General features: G+C 39.3%; 1 protein-coding gene across 1 annotated transcript in view; it reads right to left on the bottom strand.

Annotated features, from left to right (window-relative positions):
* Positions 1–6733, bottom strand: part of tanc2a (tetratricopeptide repeat, ankyrin repeat and coiled-coil containing 2a) — a 54042-nt gene extending 47309 nt beyond the window's left edge. Inside the window, exon 1 of the mRNA XM_067615980.1 lies at positions 6433–6733. The gene's annotated coding sequence lies outside the window, so the exon portion shown is untranslated. The remainder of the gene's footprint in view (positions 1–6432) is intronic.
* Between the last annotated feature and the right edge of the window lie 7714 nt (positions 6734–14447).

The raw sequence follows: 14447 nt of genomic DNA on the forward strand, positions 1-14447 counted from the left end.
TTTTTTTTATAAATCCGAAACCAAAATTTATTAAGAATGTATCCAACACTTATTAAAGCATTACTAACATTTATAACTGCCTCATTACCAATGAAAAAGACCATGGACAAAAGTGCTTCTTCATAACCCAGAATATAACTGATCTATCAAACACTGGTAAATTATTAAAACCATTAGTTAAATATTACAGACAGTTTATGAAGAGGTGGCTTATTAGGAAATGGTACCAAAAATAAGAACTATGTTACGGATCTTCACCAAATGCCAAGGAGAGGAATGGATGGACTTGTCAGGACTAGCAAGTGCATGATGGGCAATGCGGTTCTAGGATCTGTACACATCTTTCACCACTGGTCTTGTTTCTGGTGAGAAATCTCCACCCCTCATCGTTCTATGTTTTCCTTTCTCGTTCCTGTGGTATAAGGCACAGCTCACCGATGGAGGACAAAATGCAAGAAGAAAATCGACACTAAGTTTCTTAATATGGCGTTGGTTCACCATGAGCCCCCGCAACAGCTTCAATGCTCCTTGGAATAGATTTCATAAGTCTCTGCAACTCTGCTTTTTTTTTCCATAAAAGGTCACTCAGAGCATGTAGAGTAATACTACATGTATAGCCTAAATTGTCCTGAAAAAACAACAACAACAACAAAAAACCCCAAAACAAAACAATATATGGCATATCCGGGTGACATATAGCAACTACTAGAGCTGCAACAATTAGCTGATCAACAGAAATTTAGATGCAGATTAATCTGAAACTATTTTGTTGATATTCATTAATTGTTTAAGTCATTTTTCAAGCAAAACTGCCAAACATTTGAAGGTTCTAGCTTTTTAAATGAGATAATTTGCTGCTTTTTTTTGAATATTGAATACTTTGGTTCTTAGACTGTTTGTTGGACAAAACATCACCTTGAGCAGTGGGAAATTGTGATGGAGTTTTCTGATGTTGTATAGACCAAGTGATTGATTATGAAAGATTAATTGATTATGAAAATAATTAGCTGCAGCTCTAGTGACTATGCCATAAACCTGTGCAGTAGATGAAGGACATTAAAAACAAGCAAAAATGATTCAAAAGGTTAAGAATAAATCTGATGACCTGCTTTCTTTTTAGCTGTCAAGCATGAAAACTAATGCTGTGGTTCTGATGTCCAACATTCAGCACTTTTTTAAAGTTACAGTGTCCTGGTCTTTAGAGAAACATAGTGAATGCAAACGAACAGTTCTCAAATTGTTGTTTAACCTGCACAGCATGCAAATTCAATTCAAATGATTCTACCTGTTCCCAGATAAGATCTTTGTGTGTGTGTGTGTGTGTGTGTTTATTGGTGCAGCAGAGCAGACATCTATTTCTCCAGCAAATTCGCTAGTTCCTCATGGGGGTTCAAGGAATGCTGGGATATGTTGTCCGCTCTGCTTCTCCTGTAGGCCAACCTGGCTTTTACGCTGACAGACTGCACCCTTTCCCTCAACACCTCAGAGGGATTTCCCCTTTTAACAACTACACAAAGAGTTGCCGCTTGCTATGAGCGGAGGAAGTCGCCAGTATCATTCACACAACTTATCTGCAAACACACGGACACACACTAAACCCAGAGCACACATACAGGACCGGTTTGTCTGACTGGGCTTTGGTTGTGTGTCTATACGTGTGTTTGTTATTAGCGATAGCAGAGAAACCCTTGCCTTCAGCTAAACTCACACAGACTCATGCACGCACACACACACACACACACACACATTCTACCAGACTCTTATCTCTCTCCCCCAGAGAAGCAAATCCTGACTTCCTGCAATTGCTCAGGACTCCCTCAGCTTGCCCACATACAGGAAGGGAGCGTGTGTGTGCGCATGTAGCCTCAAAAAAACTTCCTTTAGATAAACAAAGGGCCAACTGATATGCTCACCTTCTACCCTTTCTTCACGTGGTAAACTTTTTTCACTTTTACACTCTTTGAAGTCATTTAAAGCCTCTTGAGGCGACTTTACGCTGGCGGCCCCAAGTGGCTGCCAGTGGAAACTGTTTAGAATTAGAGGACTTCACTGACCAGCAACATCTCCTGTGTGGAGACATGAGTAAGCTAAATGAAACCCTGTGAGTGGAGATTTCTCTAGAATGATATATGGTTGTAGGGCTGCAACTAATGATTATTTTCATTATCGATTAATCTATCAATTAATGGTGAAAAATGACTATCATGATTGTTTACCGAAGCCAAATGTGTCCTCAGACCAACATTCCACAACCTAAAGATATTCAGGTTACTGTCATAGACTAAAGACTATGATTAAAAATATTCACATTTCAGAAGCTGGAATCAGATAATTTGGACAATTCATTTGATAGTCGGCAACTAATTGATTAATCAACTAATCGTTGCAGCTCCTAAATGTATTACATTATGTATTATGTTGGATTTAGTCTAAAAACAGACATGGACAGCAGATGAACACGCATCTGTCTTTGTACTACACTGGATGCCTGCACATACAGACATGTTGTCAGCGCTGTCAGCTGTTGGGTGTTGTAGGGTATGTGCGGCCGCCTGTCCTCTATATTTTTTGCAGTGTGTCCAGCAATGTAAGGGGCTAACTGAGAGTACTGGGAGCTTTCCCAATCAGCCACTACACAACTTAGGCTGTCCAATGAAAGAAAAAACACACACATGAAAGTATCATATACATCATGTACATCATTAGAGAACATTGTACAGAAGTTTCTATTTCTAATGTCGTTCTACAATTTTAATGTAAATCAGCTCTTAAACTGTGTTGCAACCCAAAGTGGGTTTTAGACCCTCTATGGATGGGTCCTACCATCCTACCACTGTCCTACCCCTCATACCACTGTCCTACCCCTCATACCACTGTCTCCTTACAGTATACTGTGTGTTACCTGGACATTTTCTGGACATGTTTTTTACCCCTTGGAATCACATGCCTGTCTGTTTGGTTCCTGATTGCCATTTGCTGCAGATCCCTCTGCCATAAAGTGAGTGATGTTCTCTCACTGTGATTCACGTTCAGATTCTTTACGCCCAAACCAAGGTCATACCAAAACATAAATATAAAGATAATATCTTCCATATGTTTTTGTTGGAGTATTTAGAAACAATGAGCAGCGCCTGCAGTGTGTTTTGTGTAGAAGAGTAAGTCAGGTAATTCCTGCATACTGGATTTCAAAAACTCTTTGTGGTGGTGTATCTCAAGAGGATTTTGGTGGGTTGGTCGGAGTATAAAGTCAGAGACTTTTTATTTCCCTGTTTGTCACTGGGCACAGTTGGCTCTACTCAGCTCTCACCAGTGGCCATTCTGACTGCGAGAGAGTGAATAGTTACTTTAGTTATTCAAAACAAAAGATGAACAGGAATAGGGATGGTGTTTGGTAGCATTTGAATCCAGTATTGAATGCACTTATCAAATCTTATAAGGTTTACCTTTCAACATTTGAAAGTAACTAAAGACTAAAATAACAAACTCAAAGATGTCCAATCACATTTTGTTGGTTGAGAGACAGAAACACTGCATTTTTAGTGGCAGCCAAATTAATCTTCATAACCTGTATCTGTGACCTGAAAATAAGATGAAATGTTAATTATATGTATCTGACACATTCAGTTAACAGCTGTAGCCTACTGTACTTCACAAATACTGGTGTGAACTGAAGTTTAGATGGGAGACTCTTCAAGTCATATGACATCACCAGTGAATATAGACACCAGCTGTGGAGAGCACATTAACAAAAGAAAAGACAAACTTTTTTATTTTAGTTGGACGTTAACGTTAATTACCTACAGCAACATCTAATTTGCCACCGGTGATGTCATTTTAACCAGCGACAGTGAACGTTGGCTACATATGAGAAGTTGCTACCTACAAGTCATTGCTCTTTGCAACAAAAAAAGTGTGAGGAGAGATGAAAGGTTCGATATAAGATTTGTTAGCATTGGAGCTGATCAATCCGGGCATTTTGCCGACCATGAACCAGATCCAAAATGGAAACTGGCTTTCAGTTTCTAATCAGAAATAGGTCTGAGGTGGAGACTTGACAGCAAACATTATCTCATGCATAATATAATATATTACAACTGTTGTATGTCATACTTAGATAATTGTTTTGTTTTTCCACATCTGGAGGAATGCATGAAGTTGAAATTGAAAGCACAGTTATGTTAACACTGGACTGGCACCTCTGCTTTTCTTTATGTAGTGAGGCAGTATAATATTTCCACTTATGCCTGGAACCTTTATCACTTGCCACACTGGGAGCATCCTGATAGGGTGCATTACACTCCTGCATGGCAGCTGGACCGCTTAGGACTGCAAACTGCTGAAGGACAGCCTCAAAAATTACTGGCACACACAACTCCATCATAGGTACATTAGCCACTGCAATATGGAAAGCTGAAAAGCTGATCAAGGACACCAGTCAGGCAGCCTACACACTATTCTCACTCTCGCCATCTGGAAAATAATACCGGAGCATTAAATCATACGCTGCCCATTTCCGAGACAGCTTCTTCCCACAGGAAGTCAGAGTGATGAACAGTGCTCACGCACAGGCACTGCATGCTAAGGCTACTGTATGTATTACTTTATATTAGTTATCACACTATTTTGTGATAAACATCCTATCATTTATTGTTATTGTTGTTAGCACACTGGGTTTAATATGCGACAGTATCAGCAAGACAGGTTGGGAAGATTTATTTAAGAATACATTTAATTGGCAGATGCATGTATTAAATGTTGGGATCAATACTGAATTTGTGGAGAGTGTTAAAAAACTAGCAAAAAAAATTAATCACCACAATACAATGGCATGGCACTTAACAAAGTCCTTTAATTAGCACTAGTGATGCTGTGCGAGTGATCTAATTAAACTAATGACTGACATGGTGGGAGGGCGTTTAATCAGAGTAGTGTTAAACCCAGACTATGTACTACAGGGTTAGGCAGATTAACATGGGATTACACCCATCTGCATCGTCACTGTCTAGGGAAAGAAGCCAGAGAGAGGCTGTGAGGAGACAAAATATGACAAAAAAACAACTTGACCAGAATGATCTATTTCTGAAATAAACATGTTCAAAGAAAAAAAACAACATACTCATACTTGCTCATGGGTATCTGGACAATACATTCTGTAGATGGATAGACAGATATCCTTACATATTGTCAGCTGTGTCAGAAAATCACTCGAAACACAAATACTGAGTATGTAAATGTATCCGCAAATTACAGTGCCCTCAAAAATCGGAAATAAAACAGTGAAAACAGTGAAAAAAATAGTGTTCATGGTATGTACATGACTCTCTGCTATTTTATAGATGGGAATATTAGACAGATAGGTAGATAGATAAATAGATAGGTCGGCTAGTGGGAGATATAGATACATGGGCAAATCTAACTGAGTGATCTGATCTTATAAAGTGAATCATCTCCACCTCCAGTGCTTACAGGAACACACTCAGAGCCAGCAGATTGATATAGATTAATAATGGACATAATGTTGTGAGAGATAATCCCCTCATTTCCACACAAAGGATTTCTGCTTCCTGCCAAAACAACTGTTAACCACCAGCTGGCTCAAACAAACGTCCGGCCCAGTACAAGCAACGAGAATTTGAAATGTGACCAAAATGTAAGAGAAAACAGGGTAGAAATGAGAATGGGAGACAGTTAGAGAAGGGCGGGAAAAGTAAAACCCTTTTCCCTCCTCTACACACACATACAGTTCCTCTTGACGGGTTATCTGTTCCAGCCTGTGTGTACGCTCCTTTTACTTTAATCCATCTAGTATCATTATTTTCTGCTGCTGCTCAATCAAAAACTGTGTGTAAACTGCAGGTTGATTTATACAAAATATTAAAATGACTTTCAGCTTTATATTTCTTCAGCAACTCAGACCTGCTGTGGTGAGTCTATCTTTGAAGTTATTATAAGGTCCCAACAATTAAACAGGGACCACATTATGATGACTGCAAGAATGTAGAATTATTATGATTAATAAATACTATTACTACTACTAATAATAATAATAGCAATAATAAGAACAACATCAATAATAATAATAATGATAATGATAATAATAATAATAATAATAATAATAATTACAAAAATAACAACGTCAACACTACTACTATTACTACTACTAATAATAATAATAATAATAAGCCAAAATATATTATATTAATATTATTATTGAATATTATCTATCAAATATCTTGAATATTAGGGCTGTGGTGGTAAGAAATGTGAGCCTCACTCACACACGCATACACACGCACGCACGCACACATACACACACACACACACACACACACACACACACACACACACAAACACACACACGCATCATCTTACCCTCGCTCACACGCACAAACACACACTTACACACGTACAAGAGGAAAACAAGAAACCTACCTTGGGTGTTTGTTTTCCTTCAAATCTCCGGCCGTACGAATAACGTCAGACCGGCAGATAATGGGTCGGTCACGGTCGGGTTAATATCAAGCCCTCGGTGTGTGTGCTCCTCTGTAAATACCCGGTAGAAAAACAACGACGTTGAGCGTGAGGGCGATTCCCACTCTTCCCAATTCCCCATTCATTACCGGATATTTGTATCTCCTTATCAATAGACGGATGGCGAAAGTATGACCATTATTCTCCTTCCTCCGGTGAGCACGAGCTGACGTCTGAAGAGCTCCGGTGGCACGAGTCTCCTCCGGTCGACGGGAGGTGATGAATTATTCATGAGAGGGGCGTGGTCAATAAGCTCAGCATGGTTGTGTGTGTGTGTGTGTGTGTGTTTGTGTGTGTGTGTGTGTGTGTGTGTGTGTGCGCTACGGACAACAACACGATCTCTGGCTGCAGTTAAACCCAGCAGCTGTCATGATGAAGCGATCATTTCTTTTCTTTCTTTATGAGGAACTGCATTAGCACCAGCACAGCTAGTGAACTCCAGGCTATTCTTCCTGGGGCCCATCACACATACAATCATAACACAAACACATAAAACACATAAACACAAACAAACCAGCTTATCTCATTGAATTAAAAATTAAGTACATACAGAAGAGAAACTAAATTGTCAGTTCCTCAACGGGACATCAAGCCAAACACAAATTATAATCCAATCACAATTCAAATAATTCATAGCAAACTGGACTTTCTTTCTTCACACATATTACTAAACATAAATCATTGTCTGATGACACTCTTAAATTACATATTTATCTATCCTGCGTTTTCACACATTTAAGTCCAAGAAATGTATGAAAATACATTACTCATTCTCTGCATACAGGTGATTTCTACTTTCACCCAGGTCTACATTTTATTTCTTACAATATTTTCCCCTAGTTTACACACAGACAATTCAATTTTGGTTCCTGAAATGTTTGGAGATACTGTTTTAACAACATTACCGGCAATGAATTCCACCTGACCATGGCTCTGTACATGCCTGTTTTCTGTATCATAACCGTTTTCGTTTTAGGCAACATGAAATACAGAAGGACATCTAGTGGTCAAAGGAGAACTTGCACCTAGAAACAACATAGTCACAGTTGGATCAGAGTACAAGCACAGAATTGCAAAGGAAAAACCCTCCATCACAGGACTGAATGACTACAGGCCCGTCACCCTCACATCTGTGGTCAAGAAGTCTTTTGAGAGACTTGTGTTGACCCACGTGAAGGACATCACAGGTCCCCTGCAGTTTACCTACTGTGCAAGCAGGTCAGTGGATGGTGCAGTCAACATAGGACTGCACTGCATCCTGAAACACTTCCCAGGGATGTATGCAAGCATCCTGTTTGTGGACTACAGCTCGGCATTCAACACCATCATCCCAGAAGTTCACTGTGCTCGCCTCCATCTTTCAGTGTATCACAAACTTCCTGACAGACAGGAAGCAGCAGGTGAGGCTGGGGAAAATCCAGCACTCAGCACTCAGGCAGTCATCACCGCGGCCCCCAGGGATGTGTGCTCTTCCCACTGCTCTTCTACCTTTACAGGACGTTCACACATATGGACTTACAAGAAGGGACAGCAACGGCTGTTATTCAGTTTAAATGAGACCTGGCTTTGCAGCACAGTGCCCCCATGAATGTATATATGAATGAGAACTGGATACAGAACTACCACTCAGCCTTCCTGCCTATTTGTCCCAGTGGCCACTCGCTGTATTACAGCAAAAAAATCCCCTGCAGCCCTAAAAGCACTTTCTCCATAGACCACTGTCAACTCTATAAAACTGTTGACAGGACACCTCAATCTCCAAATAAGGTGAATTATTACTCTTTGTGTTATGAATTTTTAATCCATGGCGGTTTTATATTTGTAAAACTTTCCTCGAGCCGAAGAAAAGCGATTTTAAAATCTGTGACATCATCCCAGTGTTAAGTCTAGTGGTGGAGTGGGAGCATAACCGCACATATTTAGTAGGCTGCACAACACCAAAGCAAACCTGGAAGCTGGAAAACAGCTTTTCATCCACCAGGCGAGCAATTCTTATTCAACTGAATAGGTGCCATCTTTGGGCCCAGTATCCAGTTGTTATAATAGATCTATGGGAGATTCAGAGAGTGCCCAGCAACACTACAGGGGAAAGTTGAGAAAAGCTCAACTTTATGCAAATGTCCTCTGACGCAATGCGACAACCAGCAACAATTACAATCTTTCAATTCCTGTGGAAACAGAAGCACAGAGTTGTTTACTACTCCACTCCACTGATTGAGTTTTACACTGCAGTCATCAAGTCTGATCTCTGCACATCCACTGTCTGGTTTGGGTCAGCCACCACACAGGACAGTAACACACTACAGCGGACAGTGAGGACTGCAGAAAAGATCATTGGTGCCAACCTGTCCACCATTCAGGACTTGTACACCTCCAGAGTCAGGGAACGGGCAAGGAAAATCACAGCAGATCCTTCACACCCTGGACATAATCTTTTCAAACTTCTCTCCTCTGGTAGGCGCTACAGAACACTGTACACCAAAACTACCAGACATAAGAACAGCTTCTTCCCACACACCACCACTCTGCTGAACAGTTAAATCAGTCGCTGTGCAGTAACCCTGTAGCCAACCCAATTGCCAGAACAAAACGTTGGCATTGAATGATTCTGCAAACCACAGCAATGTTGAATATATATACGTTTCAACATGTGTAATACGTATCATATCAACATTTCTACAAATGTAGCATATTAACATTTCTACCCGTTGAATAATGATGTTTTATGATGTTACAATGCTGTGGTTAAGGTCTGGTTAGGTTTAGGCACAAAGACTACTAAAAACACCCAGTTTTTCGTCAGAAAAATGGCTGCAAATGTCCTGATGTCTTGCTAAAAACACCTGTTTTTGTTGGTTGAAACGGGAAGCGGGCATTGGTTTCAAGGTGGTCTTGAGCCATGCTCTCTGCTGACTTCCAACTTGCTGCCAAACTTACTAACCATCCACCGACCCCTCCTCCACTTAATAGGAAAGTCAGCTGATATGTATTTTGGAAATGTTGATATGATACGTTTTGTAGAAATGCTGAGATGATACGTTTTGTTGACATTTTGATATGATATGTATTGTTGAAATGTTAAAATGGTTCGCTACGTACTACATGTGTTGAAACGTAGATATTCAACGTTTCTGTGGTTTGCAGAAACGTACAATGCCAACGTTTTACTCCAGTGACCAGGCTGGTTATCCATTGTCCTTTGTCCTTCATTAACACAAACAGTAGATTTTATTGACTCAACCCCACATAAACTATCCTGCTGCCCAAAATACTTACTATATCATCTTTTTATCTATTAATTCTAAAATTAAAAATTGAGTCTGTTTTTAAAAATAAAAGCATATTTTCATGACCCATTTTAAATATTTTTTTGTTTGTGTTGGATGCAATTCCAACCTGTCAGGACATCAAGTCCACACACAGTTTTCAGGACAAGGAACAAGAAAAGGAAATATGCCAGTTTTTAGACTTCACTGGTGCATCTATAACGTGGTCGTGTACGGTTCTTATTTTAGACAAGATCACTATGTTTCCGGTGATATGATGGACTTTAGGATTGGATGTCAAAGCCAGGACCGTCTGAGACTGACAGCTGATGCGGTTCCTTTACTACACAGCTGCTTCGCTAGTTCCACTGTCAGATTCTGGTACTGGCGCTGGTGGGAGAGCCATCAGAGATTCAGCTCGACGAATATGTGAACTTTGTCTGGAAAGTCATTGGTGTCATTAGTGCACTACATTTACCCTATGCCATGTTATTTGAGTCTCTGAATGCTGAGTGTGTTATTGTATCCACCATTTAGTGCCCTAAAAAATTCTACAATGGAACAAAATAAAAAAGTACAGTGGAAACCGGTTATAGTAATCACGGTTACAGTGATCAACCGCTTATATGGATCAAAAAGCTTGGGACAGAATCGCTCCTATACAATTGCTGTTTAAATAATAATTATAGTAATCAAGTAGTCCACTTACAGTGTTCATTTGGGGTCTTTTCATACATGAAAACATATGGAAATTTTTTTTTAAAACTACGGTAATTCTATTTTCCTTTTACCTTACTCCCATAATACATGTATGATGTGTATGTAGCGGCTGTGGCACCATTATCAGGTGTTGTGGTGGTCGACCACTGCTTCTCTCTCTCTCTCTTTCTCTCATCTTTTTTAAAATGAGTCGGGAAGCCGTCAGCAAAGCCTAACTTTACCTTTAACGTTATCAAACAAAGAGAAATGTGTTCCCTGCTTCCTAGTAATTCCTCATGGGAGGGTTGTACAGCGTTACAGGTTGTGTTTCTCCAAAAGTTGATTCTGGTTCAATTTTCTCACTGCAGCCCCACCCCCACAGCCTAAATGCACACCATCCAACCGGTCTACTGCCAGCTGGTTACCTGAGGCTTGTTCTGTGTGAACAATGAAATCATGACAGGAGAAAGAAAGTCATTTTATCTCAATGAAAAATGCAATCTTGTTGAAGCTTATGACAAACTGCCGAAAACGAGCCAATCAGATGCAGCAGCGAAACAACAAGCATTTGAAACAGCTGTTCTGTATTTTGAAACAGTCAATAAAATTCAGTAAATAGCGAAGCTGCATGTAATAAATATACAAATGTCAATTAGACGGTAATCTGCACGAGAAATGAAGAAAAAGAAAAAAAATTGGTTATAATAATAACTATAATTATATTGATCAATTTGACCTGGACAGACGTGATCACTATAAACAGTTTCCACTTTAGTGCCCACAATGCAATGCTCTACATTTTATAGGTGTGAAAATTACCATTGTACACCTCTATAGCTGATTGTGATGATGCAAAATAAGATGATTAGTGAGTGTCCCAAATCTTAATTTGCTGCTCACTATTGAGTAAACTATTTAGTGTCTATTATATAGGGAGTAGTGATACTCTCATATAACAGTTATGTGTGATTGATTGCCACCATTTTTTTTCAGCATATATTATGAGCATTTATGATGTTGCTCTGTTATGTAAAAACAGAGTGAATACTAAAAACGACAGACACATATTTGTAGTTGCAGCTTTCCCTTTTACTTAAAAACATCATCATGGTAGGTGGAGGTGTCAGGATACAACAGGTAATAAACACCAAGTGTACCAGCTGATTGCTCAGTTGCACCAATTTGGCTGATGATGTCACAGGCCAAAACTTGAACATCAGCATAGCAAAATAAAATAAATTCAATATCATTTAAGTGACTTCAGCTCCTTAGATGCTTTCAAGGACAAGTGTGCAGGATTTAGTGGCATCTAGCAGTGAAGTTGCAGATTGCAACCAACTGAATACCCCTCCTCCTCTCCCTTCCCTTTTAAGTGTGTAGAAGAACCTAAGGTGGCCATGAAACTCACAAAAAACATGAAAGGCCCTCTCTAGAGGCTTCTTTGGTTTGTCTGTTCTGGGCTACTGTAGAAACAAGGCGGTTAAACATGGTGGCCTGCGTGGAAGAGGACTCGCTCCCTATGTAGATATAAAGGGCTCATTCTAAGGTAATGAAAACACAACGATTCTTATTTTCAGGTGATTATACACTAACTAAAACATACTTATGAATATTATGTTCCATTTCTGCCGATTGATCCCCCCTATATCTTACACACTGGTCCTTTAAGGTTTATTCAGGTGTAGTTTTGCTTGTTTTGCACTGCTGACATGTTTTTATTTTAATAAATATTTGAAAAGGAACTGCATAATGAATATTGTCCCTTTCTCATCTTTCATTATGATTACTGTTATTATTAGTAGTAGTAGTACAGAGTGGTATTACAGTAACATTCTTTAATGATCATTAAATAGAGGATACATACTGTAGATTCAAATACAGTTTACATACTGTAAATATACAGTAACTTACTGAGCATTATTGTGTTGTAAATTTACAAGAACAGAGTATTAAAAGATACGTTCACAATTTTTCAACAGTCAGGTGTCCATATGAACAGTGAAAGAGGTTTTCCTCGCTGTAATCATTCCTCCTGTTCATATACACAGTCATTTTGTGCAAAAATGCATTTAAAAGTTGATGTGAAGCTTATATGAGGTTTCATCAGTCTGAGTTAGTCATATCAAGTGGATATCTGCCACATTACGTCTTTTTAGCATCAAATCCCCTTTTTGTGTTTCCTCGGACAGTGTTTCCCTGTTCAGCTGCGGTGGAAGTATCAAACAAACAAAAAGAGGGACTTTGGTACTAAAAAGACTGTAACATTGAAAGATATCTACTTGATTTGACTCATTTGGACGACTGAAGTGTCAAATTAGCTTCAGATAAACTTTTAAATACATTTTTGTACAGGAGGAGGACTGTGGATTTTGTCCCCCATCACTTACATTGTAAATGCATTATGAAAGGATCTTCTAATGGTCAGTATGAACAGTAAGAATGATTATGGCGAGAAAAACATGACAATATTCATTTGGGCACCTGACCTTAAGGTGACTTGAAAAATTGTGAACGCGTTCTTTAATGGATAATGCTGTAGGTGTGACAAAGGTTTAAGGTGTGCCATGTCTCTGCTGTCACAACAGGATAAATTTGTGCGTTTTCAAAGCCGTTGAAGGTAGTGGTTACACTAACAGAGTAAGCACCCATGTTGTCGATGAGAAGCCAGTCCCCCACGTCCAACTCAGGAATCCAGTAGTTTTCAGTTATTTTGTCAATGCTGTCGCAGGTTGGACCCCAGATGACAGATCGATATCTCTGCTCGCTGCCCTCAACAGCCTATGTGGAGCACAAACATTGAAATATAAAATCAGCATCACACTGGTTATCACATATTTGTTTAAATCTGACCTCTTAAATCACATTCTACAATTTCCACAGGCCAAGTATTCCAAAAGTGCACAAGTAGAGTCCATTTTATGGTATCAATTACATCATTGTTTGCAGCTGGTAAATGGTAAGTGGTAGCCAGGAACATGATGTACTGCATTTTATTTTAAGCAAACAATTCTAAATGGCTGTACATTAAGATGATAAGATTGGGTCAATGTGTTTCATAGAATCCAGTATCCCTGGAAATGAAGTCCTTATTGAACAATCCCACACCTCAAGATTTATGTATGTCCAATGCCAAGTTTAAAAGATTTGACTGGGGATTTTCGACATTTTTCATTATTGTCAAGGAATCTCATGTGCAGAGCCAAACCTACAATGAACTGATCTACTCATTGTACTTACAAGTATTGAGTGTGTATCCAAAGTCTGATGTATTCCTGTGTGCCATAGAGCTCTGTTGTCGTCCAAAAACTAAAAACACGTCAAAGAGCCACACAGCTGCACTGGGTGACATGTAGGAATACGATACTACAGACTTTGGATACATGCACAATACTTGTGAGTATGACGAGTTCACTGTTGGTCTGGGTCTGCACAGGAGATTTGTTAACAATAAGAAAAATATAGAAATCACCAGCCAAATCCTTTAAGAACCAAAGCAGGAGGTAGTAGTGTAGTGAAGCAGAAAGCAAGCTTGTGGAGATCACAGTCTGACTTCCATGCAGGAGAGAGAGAGAATTATTTCTATTAACCATAAGCACAATCTTTCCCTACCATTAACAAAATGTTAGTTGCGTAAACTTAACCATACCTTGACCACAGATTATTTGCCATAACTTCAATCTTAACTCAACTTTAATAATACAGTAGTTGCCATACACAAATACTGTGGAAAGCAAGAATTTTATATCTTCATTGAATGTAATCCCAATGTTTCCCCTATAACTGTACAGGCCAGGCAGGCTGCCAGGCCAAAAAAATATTTTTTAATAAAAAAATATCTATTCATTTGGAAATCAATACCATATGGGGTGTCTCTGTGCAGTGCTGTTCCAAAACGTGAGTCAACCTCTGTGCCATTGCCTGGGAAACTCTTGGTAGCATAGAGGGCAGTAT

This window comes from Thunnus thynnus, chromosome 17 (genome assembly GCF_963924715.1).
Source record: "Thunnus thynnus chromosome 17, fThuThy2.1, whole genome shotgun sequence".
NCBI lineage: Eukaryota > Metazoa > Chordata > Actinopteri > Scombriformes > Scombridae > Thunnus > Thunnus thynnus.